The sequence below is a fragment of the Gekko japonicus genome, unplaced genomic scaffold (assembly GCF_001447785.1).
Source record: "Gekko japonicus isolate JY-2015 unplaced genomic scaffold, Gekko_japonicus_V1.1 scaffold110, whole genome shotgun sequence".
Taxonomy (NCBI): domain Eukaryota; kingdom Metazoa; phylum Chordata; class Lepidosauria; order Squamata; family Gekkonidae; genus Gekko; species Gekko japonicus.
In genome coordinates this window covers 1,189,165-1,214,097 of record NW_015173675.1, presented here as the reverse complement: position 1 = coordinate 1,214,097, position 24,933 = coordinate 1,189,165, and positions in this window count along the sequence as shown.

Genomic DNA, 24,933 nt, shown 5'->3' with positions numbered 1-24,933 from the left:
TACAGATGGTTCGTTTGCATCAGCAGATAAACAGTGACATATACCCAAACACCCAGACTTGGCAGACCAGGGCTATCCTGCTTCCTCCTTCTGCTGCACCCCACTGAGCTCCAGCTACTGCACATGGGGCAAAGTAGAAGCGGGAAAGGGGTGGAAATCATCTTCTGCAAACAGAAATGCCACTCCATCGAAGAAACTGTGTTGTTGGATGCCTGCCAGTAAAGTGGATAAGGTCCCATTCTTATTGGTTTGACTAGATTCTACTCTCCCTTCCTCCTACAATTTCCCTGCCACAAAATTTGCCACTTATACGTGGCCTGATAGGGCAAAAGACACCAACTTCATTTTGATTGTGAATGTGGGCAAATTTACTTCTTCATCTTTTTTAGCTTCAAGAGGAGTGCTAAGAATGACAAGAATTCCATACTTGGTTATCCATAACTCAACATCGGTCCTCGCTCCCATAAAACAAAAATGGCAGGCAATAGGTCAAAGAATTTGAAGTCTGAGGACTTGTCTTTAGCTTCTGGACAGCTGGCAAAACATTGCATGCAGTCTCAGCTCATGCTTAGGGTGCAAGATTCGTTCTCTCTCCCCTTCCAGTAGTAACGTTCTCTGGATTTAGGCAATCCAAAAGATCCCCTGCAAGCTCAGATGGGAGGGGAAAACATGGCCTTAATATGATGAACTACTCTGTTTTCTTTCCTCTTTTTCCAAACTGTAGTTATTTCTCTGAGGCATTTTTATGAAGCTGCATTATTTGCCATAAAGCATATGCTCTGTGAGCATGCACCTGCGGTTACAGTAACAGAAATGCTTAGGAATGCTCTCTGTATTTCATCAAACAGTGTGTATATTGCTGTTATGTCAGGTGTATATATTATGACTCATAAGTAATGCTCTTGGTACCTCCTCCCCATCATAGCTGGGACGTTATACAGTCCTGCAGGCTGTACTGTGCAATTTCTTTGACAAACTATATTGTATTTGTGACAGTTAAGCTTCTGACACCGATTAGCTGAGCTGCTGTAATGGCAAGGAATGTTCCTGAATATTCAGAGTGCCCAAAGAATTATGTTATAAGTGTGTTTGCTCCACAGTTTTTGTGAGACAAGGGGAAATTGGCTGGGAATAATACACAACCCAGGAGCACCAATTTCATTGGGCAGGCTAGGGACTGGAAGGAATTCCTTGGAGGTAGGGAAATGAAGGCCTAAAACTGGACATGAAGCTGTAAGATCCATGCACAGATCTTCTTTGTATGTTTAAACAGATATAGTTGTTTTTTCCTTTTGAGGGCTAGTAACAGTGTCAGGGAGGGCGAATGATTGGCAGAACTGCATATGGGGAGATCGCTCCCCTTCCTCTGCACTACTGCTCCAGTCAGGGCCCACATTACTGCTATTTCTCCTTAACATTTCTGGGGAGATCCAGCATCATGTTTAGTTTGGCCCTAAAGGGTAGGGAGCTCAGAGGCAAGATGGCTGGAGGAATGGTGCAGAATAGGCAATGAACTGTGAAATAAGAACCTAAGGAAAGAACAAATGATGGGAGAGGATAGACTGAGACCAGGCAGGAAAGGAAAGGAGTAATGAGCATGGTAAGTCCTTACCCTGCCTCCATGGGACCACCAAGTCATTTGCATGGAGCAAACATGAAGAGGGATTGTCTGTGCATATGCTGCCTCCCCATGAATCAAGCTTAAATCTGAATTTAATGCTTAAAGATCTGATACCAGGGAGTTTTGTCACACTTTGAGATTCCTGTAAAAATACCTCTTGGGGGGATGAGAATGTGCACACTCTCGGCCATTAGATTTCATACAGTGCTCCAGATGGTTATGGCTTTCTTTTGAAAACTGGAAAACCACATTTGCCATTGTATTGTGGTTTAAGTGGCTGAAAAGAACAATATCCCTCAGGCAGAAGAAGAAGAAGAAGAAGAGATTGGATTTATACCCTGCCTTTCACTACCCGAAGGAGTCTCAGAGTAGCTTACAAACTCCTTTCCCTTCCCCTCCCCACAGCAGCCACCCTGTGAGGTAGGTGGGACTGAGAGAGCTCTGACAGAAACTGCTCTTTTTCGAGAACAACTGTGCCAGAACTATGGCTTGCCTAACGTCATCCAGCAGGTGCAAGTGGAGGAGTGGGGAATCAAACCCGGTTCTCCCAGATTAGAGTCCATGCACTTAACCACTACACCAAACTGGCTCTACACTACACTTAACCACTACACCAAACTGGTGGTGCCTTGGTAAAGATGTCTTGATCTCTTCCAGTAGACAAGGAACACTAAGGCAGTTGATGTTCTGATCATCTGGGAAGACCCTTAGTAATTTCTACTTACAGCACAAGTTTACTAGTTTGCCTACTTAATAATTTAGCATCCTGTTAAACAGTGATTCTGCCTGAAATGTTGAGGAGTTACTATGCGTGACCTCACTCCCTGACATTTTGTGGTTAGCTCCACCTCCTGTGGCAGCCATTTTGTATCTAGCTTCATCTCCTGGACTCCTGCATTAAGGACTAAGGCTAGATCAGGCATACTGCTTGTTGATTAGCCTCCTAGTTCCCCAGTAGGCACCCTGTATGAGTTGGTGAAGGTGCTCTTGGGCAAAGTGCTGGAAAGACCTAGTCTGATCATTCATGCAGAAGATATCTCATCGGAGATGGCCCAGGATTTTATAGCTTCTTTAACTGCCTTGGGCCTTTCTCAAATTGTGCAGGCCCAAAATAATGAAAAAGTTTTCCACTGAGCCTTTAAGGGAAGGTCTGATTTCAGGGTTGGAGATTCAGCCTGAACCATGACCACTGTCTACTCAAGGCAAGGGTAAATATTGACCTGACATACCACTGGAAATGGGGCCCAGTTAAAATGGTCCACCCATGGAGGCTCATGGATTCAACTGGATCCAAGAATGTTCTGCAGATTTTTGGATTCCAAATACATGTTACATTGAGGCTTTAGTGGGAACTTGGAACATGATGCTCTTGAAACTATCAACAAGGCTGCCCCTTACTGACCTCTCCTGCCCCTGGGCTGGAATCCAGCTTTATGGTTTACCATGGAGCTTGGTGACCTGAAGAGAAGAAGAGCTGGTTTTTATACCCCACTTTTCTCTACCCTAAGGAGACTCAAAGTGGCTTACACTCGCCTTCACTTCCTCTCCCCTGAACATGCACCTTGTGAGGGAGATAGAGCTGAGAGAGTTCTGAGAGAACTGTGACTGGCCCAAGGTCACCTAGAAGGCTACATGTGGAGGAGTGGGAAAAATCCGATCAGATTAGAGTCTGCCACTCTTAACGACTACACCACACTGGCTCTCTAGCCAGAAAATGTCTAGAATGATGCTGGCAGAAAGTGCATGCTGAATCTGAAGATCATGCTACAGAGCCCATTGGAAGGCCAATGAAGTGGTGGTGACAGCAAAGAAGTTTACTTCTCTGCCTCCATCATATCAGCTGGTTCACAACCAACCCAGATGTTTATGGCAGCTTGTCATCTGCTGCATCTGAGCCTTTATTCTCTCAGCCACAGACAATTGTAATACTTATGCAAACTTTTTATTGATAAAATATCGCAAATATGCTCTGATGAGGATGGCAGGTGTAATGTAGGTCAGTCATAAGAAATAATTGCTAACTTATTAGGGATGCCAGCCTCCAGGTGGGGCCTGGGAATCCCTTAGAATTACAGCTCACCTCCAGTCTACAAAGATCAGTTCCCCTAGAGAAAATGTATGCTTTGGATTGTGGACTGTGTGGCCTTGTACCCCACTGAGATCTCTGTACTCTCCAGGCTCCATTCCCAAATGTCCAGGATCTGGCAAGCCTATCCCCCCATCCCCTGCTGGTGGCCAGGGGGGACCCAGCAAACCTACCTAGTTTTGACCCAGTTTCCATAATGGATGTTGGCAGTATCCTGGAGTTTGTAGGGACCAGTGTTCCCTCTAAGCTGAGTAAGTGTGAGCTAGCTCACAGTTTTTTACCCTCCGGCTCACACATTTTTTTCTTAGCTCAGGAAGGATGGGGCTCCAGAGCAAACTAATTTATGCAGTAGTCGAATCACTCACTCACAACTTTAATGCCAGTAGCTCACAAAGTAGAAATTTTGCTCACAAGACTCCACAGCTTAGAGGGAACACTGGTAGGGACCACTACTTGTCCACTGGATGCTTGCACATTCAAGCATGTAAGGACCACATCAACAAGCCCTTAGTGCCTATACATTATTAAAAATCTTTAATTTCTTTATTTTCTTACTTATGAGATTTTGGAGGAGAAACTGGGGTTATGTGTATATAAAATTCACCCTGCGAGGGGAAACATACAAGCAACTGCAGGGTAAAAGAAAGGAGGCATAACTGAGATTAAGAAAATAGTACAAAGGGGAAAAAAATATTACATCTCCCTGCTCCCACAACATGGCCACAACATGGTCCCAATCAGAACTGATACTTAGTGGCTGCTATGTACCATACACCACGGGGCTCAAACCAAGGACTCTGTTGACAACATTCAGGGGTTTATTTCTTGTGCCACCATAGCAGCTTGCAGTTACCACCAAAGGTGCACTACAATATCACCACTAGAGATGGCTGGGACCGATACTAGAGCTTCCAGTCCAGAAGGGATATAGTAAAACCAAAAGTCAAGAAGATCCTGAACACTATAAAACTATAAAACTGCTGATTATGGTTTGCATCCTCAATCAGTGCAACTCATTGTTCAGATATGGGCCAAGCTACTTAACCTGTCTCTCTGACTACCTGCTTATTTATTGGTTCTACCACCTGTAAAACCAGCTACTTGCTTTTGGCCATCAAACTTGACATTAAGCACTTCTTAAAGAATTACCTCTTCCATGTTGGAATCTTGTTAATGTATATCTAAACAGCTGTTCAATGTTCTTTCACCTAACCTCTCCAGGCTGACAAGCTCGAATACAATGAGCATTATAACAAAATACTGGTTATGAGAACGTCAAAGCGCTTCTGATTCAGAAACTCCCAAGCACACTACTACATTACTATAGTGATGCAAGAAAGAAGTTGAACCACTTTGCTACAGTCTGCTGTTTTTAGGTTTCAAAACACATTCCCTAAACTATCTCACTCTACAAGCATGTAAGGAATCAGCTGGGAACTGGACCATACTTGGTTAGGACAACTATCCATCAAGTTATTTTCTCCATCCCCCACCCTGAGGATCCACCATTACTTATAAATTCAAAACACTTACGTTCTGTAGTACAAATTTTATGTGTTCTTGTGTAATAGTCATAATTTAATTTGCATATTTTGTTATGTCTAGTTAGCTGCCAAACTTATAAACTAAATGATAAATACAGAGTCTTTAGGGATTTGGTTCAATTAAGCTATTCTTCAGGGTGGTCTTGATATGAGTCAAAACTGGAAAAATGATGTTATGTTTCCAGAACACATAAAGTGAACATAAGTAATTTATTCTATGGCTCTCTTGACTTTTACTGCCATGTATTCATGATGTGCTTCATTTTTATTAGATGTTTACATATTTTATGCACTCGATTTCCAGCCATCATTGATAAAGACTTATAAGATTTCGTTAAATGGGATAATTCACTTTATTTAATTGGTAGCTCCATTTCACTCGAAACAAAGTTCCCTGCTAGAAGCTGATGTTTTCTCTTTTATTATAGTTAGAATTAAGTGTAAGTTCAGGACATACTCCATTATTTGGCAATATCTGGTTATATTTTGTATTGGAAGCAGCTACAAAATTTAATGTTAGAGGTGACTCAGCAAAAAAATAAAAGCAAAAAATACACAACATAATTAAATTACCAAAATTATTTTAGCAAACATTCATTATTAAGATGAATATTTAATATTCAACCAAATGACGGACACTTATTCAAAACACACAATATTCTAAGATAATCGAAGATACCAGTATTTTGCATACAAGCTGAAATTACTGTTGGCAGAGTTCAGGAAATAATCCACGCTTTGGAGTTTGCTCTCAATTAATCTACGGCAACAGGGTTTTGCAACAAGACAATGACTGCGGGCCATAAATGCAACAGAGAGGCCTTCAGCGCATAAGCGCTAACACAGACAGCACACAGTAGAGAGAGAAGACAACTAGAGGTAGGCTGAATTGCAAGAGGAAAACAAATTCAAATTAGTTTAATACGGTCAAAGACCAATCAGGTATACAAAATATGGATTCTGCAGAAAAGCTTACATTCAAACTAAAACATGTAAACATAAAATCAGCCTCTGTTATATACATTAAATCTTAAAATTAATAGACCGTTTAAATACCTCTCCCAGCAATTTGTTTCTGCAAACTTATCGCTTGTATGGCAAATTTTGCCACCCTTAAGGTAATTTTTTGATCCCTATCAGCTAGTAGTTTATCTAGATAGAATCTGATATTTCTCCCTGGAAAATGATTGCAGATCTCAGATTGGAGTTCTAATATTGTGGATCTAATATTTTGGTAGAGTTTACACTCAAATAAAACATGCTCCCTGGATTCAAGTTTCCCGTTCCCACAAATACACAGTCTTTCCTCGTATGGCTGCCTTGTAAATTCACCCTCCATAACTGCTCATGGCAACATATCCATTCTAAGGAGGGTAAATGCTCTCCTGTAATCAGCTTTATCTAAGTTTAACAAGTATGGCATCAATGTTACTTTATTTAAATCTTCTATTCCTGGTAGGTAACTTTTCAGCTGGTTCAATTCATGCTGTCTTTCGATATCTAGGATTCTTTGTTTGATAAAGGGTTTAACAAGGTTATGCAAGAGGAAAACATTCAATAAACCCTAAACACTAGAGAATGCTCCACAGCTCCCCCTAGGGTACAAGTGGACTAAATTACTCTTTCAGCAATATTTATAGTAATTAAACTTTTAACAGGCTCTCTGTCACTTCTCCAACAATTATCACAGGCTTGAGTGGAAAACATTGTAATAACAGTATTATTCAATGGAAACTATGGGAAGAACAAACCAAGAACACACGGACCATGTAAAATGCCACTTAACTAGCAACCCAATTCTCATGTACTGGCAATGCTAGTATTTTTCATTCTAAAATGTATAGAAGTAAAAAAAATAATAATGCTTCTAGCACATGATGCTACCTTATCCTGAATCTGACCATTGGCCCACTAAGATCCATATTCGCTATGCTACATATGTAGAGGTCTTTCATATCACCTACCACATGATCTTTTTAACTGGAGATGCAAATGATTTAAAACTGGAGCCTTCTACATACCAAGCAGATGCCCTACCACTGAGCCACATCTCCTTCCATATCTGTTAGCTGTTTATAGCTAGCACTGAACACCTGTTATTTTCAGAAGCAGCATACTTGAGATTAATCATGGGCATGCCTGGAAAAATGCCTTGAAGGTAATGGCTAAAGCTTAGCCCCTGGCACCACAGGCAAAGGTGCTTTGTCTGACTGCTCCCTTTTGTATCACCATTATTTACAGGTCAGTGCAAGGGACAGGATTTCAGATAGCCATAGGTGTTTTGTTGTTGTTTTTGTGCTGAATTTCTGTGCTGCACCCCCAAATCTCCAGGAATTTTACAACCCAGAGTTGGCAACCCTAGCCCTCTATCAAAGGGACTGACCATTCCCCCCCCCTTTTAAAATCATGTGTTTATGTGTGTGTGAGGTCAACAAGTTTTTATCAACTGTGTGTCTAATATTTTGTTGAAACTATCCAGCAACCTGACTGAGGGAACACGAGACATAAGAGCATAAGAGAAGTCATGCTGGGTCAGGCCAGTGGCCCATCCAGTCCACCACTCTGTGTCACACCATGGCCAAAAACCAGGTGCCATCAGGAGGTCCACCAACAGGGCCAGAACTCCAGAAGCCCTCCCACTGTTGCCCCCCAAGCACCAAAAATACAGAGCATCTCTGCCCCAGACATAGTGTTCCATCTATACTTTATGGCTAATGGCCACTGATGGACTCCTGCTCCATATGTTCTAAGCTTACAGTTCATGATTTCATTGAGTGCCCACAAGTTCTTGTATTGTGAGAAAGGGAGAAAAGTACTTCTTTCTCGACCTACTCTATCCCATGCATAATCTTATAAACCTCGATCATGTCACCCCTCAGTCATTGTTTCTGCAAGCTAAAGAGACCCAAGTACTTTAACCTTTCTTCATAGGAAAGGTGTTCCAACCCTTTTATCCTTCTAGTTGCCCTTTTCTGCACTTTTTCCAATGCTATAATATCCTTTCTGAGGTGTGGTGACCAGAATTGCACACAGTATTCCAAATGAGGTTGCACCATCGATTTATATAGGGGCATTATGATACTGGCTGATTTGTTTTCAGTGCCCTTCCTAATAATCTCCAGCAGTTGCACACTATCTCGACATTTTCAGTGAGTCATCTACTATGACTGCAAGATCTCTCTCAGCCAGTCTCCACCAGTTCGGACCCCATCAATGTATATTTATAGTTAGGATTTTGGGGCCCAATGTGAATGCACTTGGCCACACTGAACCCCATTTGCCACGTTGACAACCACTCGCCCATCCTCGACAGATTCCTTTGGAGTGCCTCACAATTATCCCTGGTTCTCACCACCCTGAACAATTTAGTGTCATCCACAAATTTAGCCACTTCAGTGCTTACTCCCAACTCCAAATCATTAATGAACAAGTTAAAAAGCATTGGACCTAGTACCCCACTGCTTCCCACCTTCCACTGTGAAAACTGCCCATTTATACTCACTCTCTGTTTCCTGTTAATTAACCAGTTTTTAATCCACAAGAGGACTTGTCCTCTTATCCCATAACTGCTGAGTTTACTTAGGAGGCTTTGATGAGCAACTTTATCAAAAGCTTTCTGGAAGTCTCGGTAAACAACATCTACTGGGTCACCCTTGTCCACATGTTTGTACACCCCCTCAAAGAACTCTAAATGTTTAGTGATAACAAGATCTTCCCTTAAAGAATCAGTGTTAATTCTTCCTAAATAACTTTTGTTCATCAATGTGCCTGCTAATTCTGTCTTTAATAATGGATTCCACGAACTTATCCAGTATTGACATTAGACTGATGGCCTTTAATTTTGTGGATCTCATCTGGAACCTTTTTTGAAGAGGGGGTTACATTGGCTACCTTCCTGTCTTTGGGAATGGTGGTAGATTTTAGTGATAGGTTGCATATTTTTGTCAGGAGATCCACAAATTCACATTTGAGTTCTTTCAGAACTCTTGGATGTATGGGCCTGGTGATGCTCTACATCTTACAACAGCACTACAGATAAGATTAGAATTTCAACAGCCAATCCATATGCAAAAGAACCTCCTCAGAAAAGCTCCTCCATTAGCATGTCACAACCTGGGAAACTCCTACAAGATAATGACTCAGCCCTACCCCACCTTCCAGAATAGATATAATTTACCTGTCTACCATTTTTCTTCTCACATTGACCTCTGAGGATGCCTGTCACAGCTGCTGGCAAAATGTCAGGTACTACAATGCCAAGACCATGGCCATACAGCCCAGAAAATCTTCAACAACTAAAAAACAAAAATATCTTTACCCACTGATGGAAAATGGCAACAGGAAAGGGACAGATGACTCTCTTTGGGGAGAGAATCCAGAGTTTTGGTGCCACAACCAAAATGGCTGTCTCCCAGACTGCCACCTGGAAACGCCTTCATTGGCTATGAATTATACTAGCACTTTATTATTATTCTGTATTGTTGTGATTTTATTTAAATGTGGAGTTTTAACTGTTTTAACATATTGTCTGTAAGCCGTCCTGAGCCTGCCTTGGTGGGGAGGGTGGTGTACAAATTAAAGGAATAAATAAATAGTAAATATAATCACAGAAGGCAGGGGTAGCCAGAGTGGGGCTTCAGAAGATGACTGTAGCAGTCAGATAGGTTTGTAAAAGAGTAAGCAATCCTACAGGCATGCTGGTTCCTAGTTATATAAGGCTTTAAAGGTCAACAGCAGTGTCTTGAATTGTGCCTAGAAACAAACTGGGAGCCAGTGCAGATGGACCAAAACTGAAGTGATATGGTCCCTAGGACCCACTCCATTCAACATCCTTGCTGCAGCATTTTGCCCCAAGTGAAGTTTCCAAACACTTTTCAAGGGCAGCCCCATGTAGAGTGTATTTTATTAATCTAATCTAGAGGCAACTAGACCATGTACCACAGGGACCATTCCTTTTCTGCCCAGATCCAAAAGCATCTCCAAACCACAAGTCTTGCCAAGATATAGTCCTGGGTACTTTTACAGCTGAAGGAATGCTCAAGCACCAGGTTTTGAATTAATTAGCAACTTGCATTTTCATTATATCAAAGCAAAATTGTATTGAATCTAATCCAGTCTCTAATGATGTTACAGGGGGGATAATCATACCTGCACAGAAGCTGAAATGGAAAATGTAACCAACTTGGTGCATTGCACAAGGAAAATTCAGATATCTAATAGATTTTTTAAAAAACTTTTGGAATAAATAGTACTAAAATACTACTGCTGTGAGATGCATAACTCATACTTTTGTTGAATTTTTTAATGAAATAAAATAAAACTAACCCTACAAATAAGCCTAAATTTTTGATCCAGCAAAGCTGCATTTCCATTGGATCCTAGTTTTTTTTCACGCCCCACCAAGAACAGACATGATGCTTGATATGATTTTAATTTCGACAAAATTAAAGAACTCCGTAGCTATAGAAGGTCAGAAAATGAATGGAATATGGTAGCTGATTCAGGCAACGGGTTTATCTGTGCTACTGGGTTGGCATTAATATGAACTGGGTGTTCCCACTAATATTGTGTTTCCCCGAAAATAAGACACTGTCTTATATTTATTTTTTCTCAAGAAGACACACTAGGGCTTATACCACAAATGCATAGAAATCCTGCTAGGGCTTATTTTTGGGGTAGGTCTTATTTTCGGGGAAACAGGGTAGATCCTGTTTTAAAAATGCATACACCTATGGCTCCTCCTGTCCCCTTTTCCTTTTAGGCTAGCAGTAATGACTTCAGCCTGGAGCATTTCCTGCAGAATAATGACCGATGTGGTTAATGGCCCCCAGCCGAGACCTGGGCCATCAACTCCTCTTAACCAGCCATTAATCTCAAGGAAATGCCTCCCATCTCAATTGTTATTGCAGATCTCTGCAGGGAGAGCAGATCTCTGCAGGGAAAATAAAGTGTATTTTCCCCAATCAAAACTTAAATGCCACTGTGAACTTCTCAATGTCATAGTGTCACACGGTATGTTAAACAGATTAAGAAATTATTCACTTCCATCTCTTTGAGCATCATTTTCCAAAATCGACTGAACACTATTATTGTAAGTGCTCTGTCTGTGTGTGTTTACTTTGCAGAAGAATTCAAAAATTTAAAAGCTTCCACATCAGAAAATAATAGTGCTGTAAAAGGTTTTCTCTAATCTAGGTTATGTTTATTATCCTGTGGCATGACCAGAAAGGCCCAAGAAACACGTTTATCCTTTTTCACCCAGGAATTTGTCATTCTTTATACTTTGTACAAAAGAGTACTATGTGTTCACTGACCAGCCTCCACAGTGGTATGAAATGTATTTGGCCCTTTTTACCAATAAGATCAACTGAGACAACTCCCTCAGGCCGGAAAATTTGGGGGACTGGCAGCCTCCTGTCCTGCCTATTACTAGCCTCCGTGTTGCCACGTCTGGATTGGGAAACACCTGGAGATTTTTTTTGGGGGGGGGTGGAGTCTAGGGAAGGTAGGGATTGGGGAGGGGAGGGACTGCAGCAGGGTATAATACCATAGAGTCCACCCTCCAAAACAGCCATTTTTCTCTTGGAGAATTGATCTTGGTCAGCTGGAGATCAATTGTAATAGTGGGAGATCTCCAGGTGCCCCCTGGATGTTGGCAACCCTAACTGTCCTGCTACATTTCCCCCAATGTGGCTTGGGAAGTTTCCAGGAATTTCCCAAGCCTGGGGAGGGTGGAGTCTGAGAAGGGGAGGGAGCTCAGCAGGGATGTGATACCACAGAGTCTGCCCTCAGAAGCTACCATTTGTTCCAGGTGGACTTATTTATGTAGTCAGGAGATCAGCTGAAATCACCAGGAGGCTGAGATCACCAGGAGGCTGACAACCCCACATCCTACCTGCCCTCCACGTCTGCCTCTGTCTCCAGTTTCTGGGAGCTAGATAAGGTTTCCAGCCTCCAGATGGTGGCTGGAGATTGCCTGCTATTACAACTGATCTCCAGGTAACAGAGATCAGTTCACCTGGAGAAAATGGCCGCTTTGGAAGGTGGACTCTATAGCATTATACCCCACTGAAGTCTCTCCTCTCCCCAAACCCCACCCTCCTCAGTCTTCTGAAACCTCCAGGTATTTCCCAACATCCTTACCTTCTCCCACCTTTAAAAACAGCAGGATAAGTCATTCATACCTATAGTTTGGACACCTTTTTGAGTTCCTAAGCAGCCATGGTAATCAGCAGGTTTGACAGTGCAACCAAAATGAAGGCAAAACTTTTATAGGAGGGAAGGAGCTTCCTGAGAGTTCAGGGATGAATGAATGAAGGCAAAACTTTTATAGGAGGGAAGTTCAGGGATGAATTATGAATTACTTTTTTAAAACATTGTTTTTAAAGAGGGTTGTAAAAGAGTAAACACAAGGAGGATTTGCTGTTCCAGCCCCCTAAAAAATAGATGAGGAGACAAGGCTGGGAGCAACCTTAGATGGCAAAATTTCTTGAGCTGGTACAGCCCTTTACACACACCCATTGGAAGTTTCTTCTAATGAGATTGATTAGTAAATAGGGCTCTCCCCTACACGCTAAGGCTATAATGCTGCTGTAGGTGTAGAGGCACAACTATCTATTATATCCAGGGTCACCATTGTCCCAGTGGCAGCAGGCAACCACCCACCTCTGTCCTTGCTAATTTTAGCAGTGGGAGAGAACAGTGGTGATCGTGACACTCTAGGAATTTCCTTGATCTCTAAGGTCTTTACCATAAAGCTGGGGGAAATCCTAGAGTGCCACACAAAATTGACATAACAGCCAGTAACCCCACACTCAAGTGCTGTCTCTTCCAGATGATGCCCTAGAAATTCTGCCAAGCTCTAAGGCAGGCCATAGCAATTGGAAGAATTCCTAAAGCGGTTTGGAGGAAGTGACATCAACACAGCAACTGCTCCTCAGGCACCACCCCCAAAATTTCCTGGCATTTGCCAGGATAGTAACCCTAATTTGCCCCATCACAATTGAAGATAATACTTAGAATCAACCAAACCACCATATAAATATAGATTGTCATTCAAGCTCATAAATGAAATTATTATATATTATATAAACCCTATGGGTTTGGTCCTCTAGATGTTGAACAAACAGTACTTTGTCCCAGTGAGGGAGCTGTAGTAGGTGTTGGGGGGGGGGGGAGAAGATATTTTGGAGGAGAAGTAATGTCCTGTGAAGAGAAAACAGGAGGCTGAGGAGGAGCCTTGAGCAGAGCTGCAGCCTTTGAAGATCTACAGCAGCACCAAGAGCAACAGAAGAAGCACAGAGAGCCAGTCAGGCTACAAGAAAGACTTGAGTGTGAGAGATTTTCACAAGACCTCCAAGAGAGAATAAAAGACTGTATCACTTCTGCTGCTCTAACTTTCAATTGTGTTGCCTGAATCAGAAGCCAGGAGACTGGAGGCACCACTTTCTCCTTTTCACTCGTCCCTTTTCATTAAATAGCCCAGATCTCATACTTTATTCCCTTCACTAGGATTGGCAGAAGAAACTGGGGTTATGTGATCCATCCATGTATATTTTATCAAAACAGCAAGTGTGGTGTAGCCCTAATTAAATTATCATTTCTCAGCCTAACCTACATCATAGGGTTGTTGTAAGGATAAAATGGAATAACTACATGTCAGCTACTCTAGCATCTACACATTACCATTCTAAACTGGATGTTATTCATTGTTTGCCTGATTTCAAGTAAACCGATACAGGGATGGGGGTTTCATACACAACAAATTTCTTTCTGTTAATGTGCTGTCTCTGAAGTTCTATGGTCATTCCGAACAGTGCTGCTTTTCCCCCACCCTTTTTTGCCGCATGATCTTCCTTGGACTTTCTTTCACGTTCTGAAGTGAGCGCTATAGCACTAAACCAATATAGTTCTGAAGTGCTATAGCGGCACCACTGAGATGCATTGACACAATGGAGTCAATGCATCTCAGTGGTACCGCTATAGCACGATATATATAACAGTTTAGCGCTATAGTGTTCAATTTAGAACATTTCTAAATCTGAGGAAGATCATGCAGTAAAAAAGGGCAGGAAAAAAGCGGCATTATAGGAAGCTCCATAGACATTTAAAACAGCACACCACAGCGATTCAGAAGCGCAACAAAGGGGTTGAAAATGGAAAAAAGCAGTTTTCCCCAAAAGCAGCTCAACTATGCTTTGCTAAACCGATGCAAGCAGGTTTGTATGAACAGGTAAATACATTCTGCTAGCAGCCAGTTACTAAGAAGGGTCTGTCTGAAATGAGAGAAAAAAATCAATTAGCAACCAATTACTAAAATGGAATACAAAGGAAGTTTGAAAGAGGTCTAAGTGTCTTGGAGAAAAGCTATGATCCAAATCTGGCTTTTAGACACAAGCTAAAGTTTTACATGATCAGTTGAACAAGGAATGTTTGTGGAAGTTCATTGCACAGTTTATAAAGTTGCTTGCTTAATAGTTTGAGCAGCCTGTTGTCATTACACTGGTTTCTTCCAATGTCATATTTTAAAAGATGCAAACAGTTCTAGTGAACCAGAAATTCAAGAGACAAACACGCTTCTAACAACTACATCAAGAAACTTTTACTAAATGGGAAACAAAAGAAGTATAGCATTAGCCAAGGAATTTTCACCACCCTTACAATTTTTAAATTATTTTAGCCAGTTTCAACATTTAAGGAACTTCCCCTGGTCTCCAGCGAGCCATTAAGTATATACATCAGTGGTTCACATGCTGCTGCAAGTCACCAAAATCTGGTTTTGATTCTTTCCAGATTTTTCAATAAAATCATGTTAAGTTGAATAGTTTAAAAGTATCTCAGGATTGAAGAAAGGGGCAACATGTGTCAGGGATATATAAATTAAGGTGACTCAATTTTTTTTATCACCTGAGCAAGAGTAGCAATGCATTCCACTTCTTTCAAAGACTTGCCCCATTGTTGCTTCTTAGCTGCAGTAAACAGTATAAGAAATGAGTAATTTGTAGTCCCTGGATCAGTTCTGTCCCTTCAAAGGAGAACTGTCTGCCTCTCCAGCTTGGGAAATCCTTGGAGATTCGGGGGGAGGTAGAATTTCAGGAGGAGAGGGAGCTCAGCAGGGATGTCACACCATAAAGTTCACCCTCTAAAGCTGCTACTTCCTGCAGGAGAACTGATCTCTGGAGTCTGGAGATCAGTTGTAATTCCAAGAGAACTCCAGGCCCCGCCTAAAGGTTGGCAGCCCTAAGAAAGAGCATCAGCTGCAGCAACAGGACTTCCTTCTCAAAGCGGTCCTCTGGTAACAAAACTGCTTGCTGATCCATAGTAAAATAACTGGAGTAATCTTGACCTTTCAGCAAGGGGCCACCGAGCCTGGCTGGTCTGCGATGACAAAAGTCCTTGGGCTGGCCCTGTTTATTCTTCTCTCCAGAGTCTTGTGCAGGGGTCATTTCATAGAGGAAGAGGTGCAGGAGCTCATTAGCACAACTCATTTGCATATGCACACCCCCTGACATCACCAGAAGTGTGACAGGAGGAAACACCTGTTAGATCGCGCTAACAAAGGACTCGTAGAGTGATTCAGCAAGTGATTCAGCTTTATTTAGAAGCAGGGGAGGGAGATCTTGTACCTGAAGGCGGGCGGGGGGGGGCTCTGCAATTTACCTGGCTGCTTCTTGCTCCTATAGGCCCGACTGAGGGCTGCTGGGAGCAGAGGGTGGGGCTTGTTGCATGTGCCCACCCCCTGGACTCCTTACTGCCAGAGCGCCAATCCTGTGCGCTCCTGCAGGAAATGACCCCGGTCCTGTGGAACTTTAATGGTACCAGTACAGAATATTAGTGAGAGTTGCTGGAGAGAACAAGACCCATGTAAATCAATGTGACCTAATGACATTGTTAAACATGCAAGTCCAGTTAGTTTAGTTAGCTAGTCTTCTCTGGACAACCCCAAAGTGCACATGAACATGAAAAGTATTTCTCCCTTTACATTACATAAAATGAGGGAATAATTGTACATTGAGATTCTCTCCCCCCCCTCCCCCCCCAGTTATGGAAGTATTTTGTTCATTAGCAAGAAAAATTATTGGTGTAATTTATTATAATTAAGTCCTTATGCACTGTGGTTAGAAAATGGTTTATGTTGGCTACACCCATTCTCCTGTGTGGTATGAGGATACCACTTTGAGCAGTTTGAGCAGAGGAATGCAGCGCTGACCTTTCCCGTATCCCTCACAGTCAGGTTTCTTGCAGCTGAAGCTAGGAGCTAACATGGAGCATGTGGAATGGATTTTGTTAGTCATGGGGCATTTGTGTTGCAGTAAAAATGATGATTTTTGCAAAGGCATACTAATTTGTCAAATACCACCGTTTTCGCAAGACCACAGTTTCCCTCCCAAACCTGAATGTGTGTGGTTGAACACAAATATGCTGCATGGATGGTGCACTTTCATTTGTCTACAGGACTGATGGAGAGATGGAATTTGTGGGCAGCACATTCTGATTCTTTAAGGAACAAAATTACTTCTGATTTTCAAAGTGCTGGTTATTACCTTTAAAGCCCTATATGGCCAAGGACCAGCCTACCTAAGGGACCACCTTTCCCCACATGTTCCCCCAAGGGCACTTTGGTCAGGGAATTTAAATCTCCTGGATGTTCCAGGCCCCAGGACCACCAAACTTGCAATGACCAGGGCTAGGGCGTTTTCGGTGGCGGCTCCTATCTGGTGGAACGAGCTCCCAGATGAGATCCGGGCTCTGCGGGACCTAGTACAGTTCTGCAGGGCCTGTAAGATGGAGTTCTTCCGCCAGGCTTTTGAATAGGAGCCGCCACCATCACCGTTCCACCAACGCCCTATGAGTTCTGCATATTGACATCTCGATGTGGGCATCATTGGAGGGGACGGGACGTCTCTTAGGGGACGGTACGGCAGTGGGACATGCACTGCCGCAGTTGTCCAGCTACGTTACTGAGAACGCCATCTTGCTTTTAAAGATCTTAACATCTGGACACAAATAGAGGAGCACCAAAATTGTTTTAGGATGTTATTTAACTATTTGTTATCTGTTTATGTGTAATTTAACATTTTATACTGTTTTATTGTTTTATCTGGCATTATGCCCTGTTAGCCGCCCTGAGCCTGCGGGGAGGGCGGAATAGAAATCTAAATAATAAATAAATAAATAATTTTTAGATGAGAAAATATGAATATCCATGCAGATATTGTAAGATAGATAAAAATGGGATAATATGACAATGTTATATTGAAAGGCAAACATTTTAATTGGAGAAAGCTGCCCCATGGATATTCTCAAGAATTAGTATTCTTGGGCCAACATGTCAGATATGGATGGTAAAAAAGCGCCACAACCTGAACTTTCAGGAATAACTTCAGAAGCATCCCCAAAATCCAAGAAACCAAGGGAGACTTAATGGAATCTAAATGTGGCATTTCTTGTTCTTGTATGGTTCACTTGCATCAAATCTTCCACTGTGGGAAAACAGTAGGAAGGCATTAAGGCAGCAGAAACTTGGTCAAATTTAGAAAGAAGATAAAATATTTTAAAACTCTTAGCTGCCTCATATATACATTGAAAAAGCATTGAATGAGATGAGATGAAATAGGTAAGACCCTTCTGATGCACCACATGCATGGGGTAAATTCAAATAAACACAGTGGTATTGACTTTTGAATATGTATAGGAAATCCGTTCTCCAAACAAAGATCAAGACTGATCAAACTTCCATTCTTTCACATTTCCGTGATGAATCATTTGAGCTCATCTCCTTAGGATCAAACTAGATGAAATGCTGATAGATCTATAAATGGGTCACTCTTAAAAAGTAATTAAACACAGCTGCTCCCAGAGCAGGTTCAGGCCCTGCGGGACCTGGCACAGTTCCACAGGGCCTGCAAGATGGAGCTCTTCCGCCAGGCCTTTGCATAGGAGCCGCTGCCGTCACTGTACCACCACCGAGTTGCCATCTTTGACGGTGGATTAGATCTGGAGGTGAGCTGGCCCTGGGCAGACGTCTAGTCAACCGAAGAATGTATGTTGTCAGGTTAGGTTGTTGAATGGAACTCATCTTGGATTAGAAACTTTAACATCAAGAGCACCGCACTTTATTTAATGATTGTTTTATACTGATTGCTTTTATGTTGTTTTAACTGTTGTTATGGCAATTGCCTCTGTTGTAGCCGCCCTGAGCCCGTTGGAGAAGGCGGGGTACAAATCTAATAAATAAATAAATAAATAAATTTTGAATGGTTGGTGACTATGGTTTTTAACCCTTTCCCCATGTCCTTTTCTCAATGCAAATTACTCTCACCCATAGAAGCTAATATTTGTTCTGGAGGGGAAAACATAGAGCCACTATATAGGATTATTTAAATATCATGCACAACATTTGAACATTTAAAGGCTGTGCAAGTGTTAACTAGTATTAGATAGCCTAGTTTGGTTTCTGGTTTCCCCCAAAATGTCTTACCTCAGTTGCAGGCCTTGTACATATCTGAACTGACTAATACACGAAAGGTCCCTTTTGGTCAAAGAACACAACACCTGTGTACTGAACTCAGTGTATTTTTTAAAAAAAATCAGGAAGAGCCTAAAGCAAATGGTTTCAACGTCTGTGCAGTACATATTTATTTACTATTATTATTTTAAAAGATGGTTGGTTGGGTCTCAAGTTCAGTCAGAGTTCATCGGGGTATGATATGCCTTTGGTAGAATTCCATTGGGATAAAGTAGTTTTATTCTCATATCCTAAATTCCTATCCAAATTGGCATCTGAGTTTGATTCATCTCAATCTGCATGCCTTTTTTCTTAGAAGAAACATTTTAAAATGATAACATAGGACCTGGACTATATGCAGCATACAGTGTGGAGGTTATTTTTTTCCTTGGAGTTTGTTTAAGGGAGTTAAGGTGATAGACACAATGCGTTGGCATCCTTTCACCTGCCACAGAGCACCTCAAGCTCATGGCATGTTCCACTGAGTCTTAAAATACCTTATACAGAATTTCTAAGAAATGTTCCCTTGGCATAAATTATAACCATGAGCAGATACTTGCTGTCATGAACTGTGGTTCAGTGGGAGAACATCTGTACAGCATCCCAAAGGCAGGGCTGCCAAGATCCACCATGGGCCCCTGGACAAAGTTTCCATCTGGGCCCTCCATACGATCCCGTTCCAAACCAAACATCATAACAAAGCAAATCACTTGGCTGTTACCATGCATCTATAATAATAAAAGGATCCACATATCCATCCATCAGTCCATTTGTGGCAGGTATAACTCAGAAAATAAAAGTAAGAATCTCAACATTGGCCACCAGCTTCAGGATGAACATGGGAGTTCCAGGGCCAAAAATGAAAGGAACTGAAATATCTTGGTCCAAGTTATCTCCAGACTCTGCATGCTATTTGCAATGGAAGCTAAGCCTGTGTAGTGGTTAAAGAGTTGGACTAGGATCTGAGACACCCAGGTTTGAATCCCCATTCTGTCATGGAAGTTGCTGGGTGACCTTGGGTCAGTCACATACTCTCAGCCTAACCTACTTCACAGGGTTGTTGTGCGGATAAAACAGAGAAATTATGTAAGTTACTTTGGGTCCCCCTTGGGGAGAAATAAACATAGTAAATAAATAAATAAGATCTAATTTCCGTTCCTCCTTTGTTACCACTGAGGCAGATTAACATTTATTATCATGCATGTTAAAGGGGGGGGGGGAGAATCAAATAATCATAGAGTTGGAAGGGGCCACACAGACCATCTAGGAGTCCACCCCCCTGCCCAAGGCAGGTCCAGCCTAAAGCATCTCTGACAAATATTCGTCCAGCCTCTTCTTGAAAGCTGTCAGTGAAGGGGAGCTAACCACCTCTAGGCAGCTGATTTCACCTTTGAACTACTCTGACCGTGAAAAAGGTCTTCCTAATATCCAGCCGATACCTTTCTGCATGTAATTTAAACCCGTAGCTTCGGGTCCTATCCTCTGCTGCCAACTGGAACAGCTCCTTGCCCTCCTCCAAATGACAGTCTTTCAAATATTTAAAGAGAGCAATCATGTCCCCACTCAATCTCCTCTTCTCCAAACTAAACATTCCCAAGGCCCTTAGCCTTTCCTCGTAGGGCTCAGTCTCCAGGCCACGGTCATCCTCGTCACTCTCTTCTGCACCCTCTCGATTTTGTCCACGTCCTTCTTGAAGTGAGGCCTCCAAAACTGCACACAGTACTCAAGGTGCAGCCTCACTAAAGCAGTATACAGAGGGGCTATGACCTCCTGCGATTTTGATACTATGGACCTTTTAATAAAGAAGCATCTTTTGCTGCTTGGATTGATTATGGGGAAATATTAACTCCTCTCTTCTGTTCATAATATTAACAAAGGTTAGCTCCTATGCTTCTATTAAATACTTTCTAAATTGCCAACCAGGATGGGTCAGGAAGCACTGGCTGCGATCACACATGCAGTTTGTGGTGCTATAGTAGCATTAATGGAGCAGAATAAATGGGCCCTTCCAGACGAGGACATCTGCCTCCCATGGCGCAGTCATCAGCAGCCCATGCTGTTCCACAGTGGAAGTGGACTAAACAGATACCGTGGAAAGTCCAGTATTAATGGGGTTCTCTCTGGGTTTTCCAATATCTGAACTTTCCTGCAGCAAAAGGATCCCGGAAGGGACATCTGAACCTGCAGATCTGTTTCTGCCGCTGGGGTGTTTTTAAAAAGTTTTTGCCTATATGCACATATGTGTACCCATCCACTGACATTTAAAAAAAACGACCAGGCAGTGAGCTCCATGGCTGAAGCGCTGCAGTAATGTGGATGCTTGACCATGGGACAGCTGTGTGGGTAACCCGCAGTAGGGTGTGCTGTCTGGATATGCCTCGCAACACTTTAAACCAGTAAAATTAGAGGCGCCACCATACCAAGCCAAGCCACCAGTGTGACCGCAGCCATTGAAACTGAAAAACGGGGGTGGGATTAGAAGTGGGGATAGCTGAATAGCAGATCATGAAAGGAAGAGAGCAAAATGAATGAAGGAGCCGAAAAGTGTGAAAAGGAGCTGGAGAAATGTAGGAAAGGTCAATAAAAGTTTTTTTGTTTTTAATTTTGCTTCCACACACTAACAAGGCTGTCCCTTTGCAGATCTGGCTGTGCAGGAGCTGGGTGGAACTAAAGGAAAAAGGAAACGATAGACTTTGTTAGGAGGTTACATCCTGACATTGATTGTAGCTTGTCCTGGCTAGTCCTGCCTTGCTCCAGTGCTGCTTGGCTGATGGGTTTAGCAGGATCTGAGAAGCAGAAAGGCCAAGCCCCAGAGTCAGATATGGCTCTTTGCTGTGCCTTGCTTTCCTTGAGTCCCTAGTGGCTGTAGTCAGAACTGCATTCAAAAAAATTAAAATGAATTCTGTGAATACAGCATGATGTTGACTTCAGGGGCCCTCCAGCTGACTTGAGGCCCCTGAATTTTGCCCCCCCCCACATCCTCCCCCTGTCAATAGCCCTGGCCAAAGGTCCCAGGTTCAACCTCTTAAAAGTTAAAAGGATCCCGTAGGAGATAATGTGAAATACCTTCACCTGAGACCCTGGAGAGCCACTGCCTATCAGAGTACACAGTGTTGACCTTTGTAGACCAATGGTCTGACTCAGTATAAGGAGCTCCCTGTGTTCACATGCCCCCTCTCATTCTCAAAACCTTAAAGCAGACCTAACTAAAAACCATTTGCAGGAAGCATTCAATTACCTAATTAATATCACACTGCTGGCTTTTGCCAGTTAGTATCGGTTATTTTATAAAGATGGGAGTCTATGTGAAGGGGCACTTGTCCATACCAATTCACACTTCCTATTTCCCTTTCCTCACAGCCTTTGGAGAGAAAGTCACTGTATGTACAGCTGCTCTGTTGGCTACACGTTTGCACAGCTTTTTAGGGTCTTATTCAGGAGTGGTAATTGCTTTATTTGGAAGTGGAAAGTTTTCAATTTCCATTTTTAAAATTGATGGGTGTGTTGGGAAAAGCAGGTTAAGAATGTCATTCCAAGGAGTTCTTCCCAGTCAAATGTCATTTGAAATGCTAATACTACATTGCACTGTAATTAATGGCACTTAAGACACAGTGCTTTAAATGCATTTTTCCTTACCTTTTATTATGAATTTCAGTACAAAGGAGATAAGACTTTGCTTTCGGACATTTCCTGTTTACTCCAAATTAAGCACACTACAGCTTACATGTGATGGAAGAATTCTGTTTATTGTACTAGTTGCATTGAGAGGGTATTAAGAGCAGCTGCCCATAATGACAATTTAACATGGCACTAAAGGGAAAGGAAATAACATTTATCTGTCAATTAGTCATCCACCTCCTGAGCTAATCCTGCACAAATAATGCAGGCCACATTTCACTTCTTTGTGGCCTACGTTTTGCTATGCCCTTTTTATTTATTTAGACTAGATGTGCCATTGATCTACTTTCACCTTACTTCTTCTTCCTGAAGTTCTCAACATGTTTTAAAGAACAAGCTGTCACCTCATGAAGAAACAACTTTCACAGTAAAGTCTAAATGCAATAAAAATTCACAGGTCCATTCAGATTTGACAAGCTCTGTGTGTCTCACATTCTCACTACAGCATCAGCCTAACAGCATGTTCTGTAAAGGGAGAATAGTTGGTGTTCTGAATCTGCTTCAGCAAAGCTTGAGAAAAGCTCAAAAAGTGGGAAACAAAATAATTTCCTTCGCACAAGATATCTCTGAACCAAGAAATCACCTGTGGCACTACTTCACCTGTGGTATTAGTAGTGCCTACAAAAAAAAGGAAAGTTGTGGACATGAAACCTATAAGGGGAACAGAGACTGCAGCTCCAGTAATCTAACAAAGATCTGGGAGTACACTCAGAACAAGCCTATTTGGCCAGCTCTATAAAGATTATAGGCACAGTCTTCTGTCCTTAGGACACATCAGTAGGAGGGATCTAATTTAGAAAGTTTCATATAGTGCTACTGTGCATCTAATTCCGGGTACTTAAGCTCATGCTTGCCCTCTTCCATTTGACAGAGATAAAGATGGGCTGTATATGAAATCAAGGATAAAATTGGGGGAAAGATGAGGTCCATATGGTACTGAAGTGGGCTGAGAGTAAGTCACCGCTTGGTGTTCTTTTAGAGCTCTCAGTCCTTACATTACTGTCATATTTCTGAGCCTTAATGTATGGATTTAGATTACACCTACAGATTAGTAGCTAGATAAAAAAGTTTAGGTCTTGTGAACCTTGTCATTTGGCAGGTCAGTTGCCCCATTATAAGATCCTTGGGATCATTTCTCCCACACAATTTTATAAAATCATTGCTCAGCTACAGAATGGCTGCCAAGCATCTAGCAAGTTTAAGAAACCAGAGCACCTTTCAATAGAATTATTGCAAACTGGACTGGTTGTTTGGGGGCAGGGCTTATTTAGAGCCCAGGTTTCTGCCTCAGAACCTTACCTATTTTTAGTTATGAATCTAGTTTCAAAATAGGGTCCCTTGGTCCTGATAAAAGAATGGCCAAACATGTGTTCTGTGCATATGCAGGATGCTTTTTCCTCAAAACAAAGTTGTTTATTTATCTATTTATGTACAGTCTGAGGCACAAAGTGGATTTCACACGAAGTCAATGTGGCCCAACAGCATGATGTTTAGAGGCAAACTAGTCCTGGTAAAAATATGACTTCTTCTAGAAAGCCTTGGGTACCTTGGCACCATTAACTCTGCTTATGGGTGCTGCAAATTAGTCCCTTCCACAATCTTAAGGCAGTCACCTTGCCTTGTTCCTGTGCATTTAACAGGTAGCCAGGCAAGATAAGAGGTTCTTCCCCACCAGAGGAGCTATGGGAAATGGTTGAATTTCTATCTTTGCCACATAACTCCTAAAAGTTGCAATAGGTCTTTAGGGCGGGGTGGGTGGGAGGAGAAGGGCTGCTCTTTGCCATCCTATATATGATAAAGGCCCCAGGTACAGGCTACTACGGCTTCATGGTTTCCCCCCCCCCCAACTCTTTTCCGCCTCACCCCAGCCATTCTTTCTGACCCTTTCCCCCACGCCCACCCCCAGGTCGACTTAACCCTCTCCGCACGGCAGCGCCCTCGCGCACGCGCCTAGAGCCTCCTTGGCGCTGGCGCCTTACCTCCCCTCAAGCGCGCGCGCGCGCACACACACACACACAAGCGCACACACACACACACACGGGCACACTTCTATTCTCCCCGCGAGTCCCTCTTTCGGTGACGTGAAGGGGCGCGCGGTGGCAGCACCTCCCCGCGCGCTGCTTAAAAACAAGAAGAAAAGAGGGAGCGAAACATGAGAGCCCTAGTGAGCTCGCGCTCCCGTCGGCTGCAGAGGAGGCACCCCCAGCCCAGGCAACCTGTCCTCCCGCCGCGGCAGCCCCCTTTATATGGCACGAGGAGAAGGGACTTGCCCTCGCCTCCGCCTCCTGCCCGGGAAGCCCTCTGGCCCGCAGTTGCCACGCCGGGCGCCCAGCGGGCAGAGCCGTCACCCTCGCTAGCCAGCTCGCTTCGCCTCGCGCGGCTTTTCGGGGCGCCCCCCTCGGCTCGGCTCCGGCCCCTCAGTGTTCGGTCGGCTTTTCGCCGGGCTCCCGGCTGGCGTTGGATTGTCCCTCCGGCGGCGGCGGCGGCGGAGCTCCCG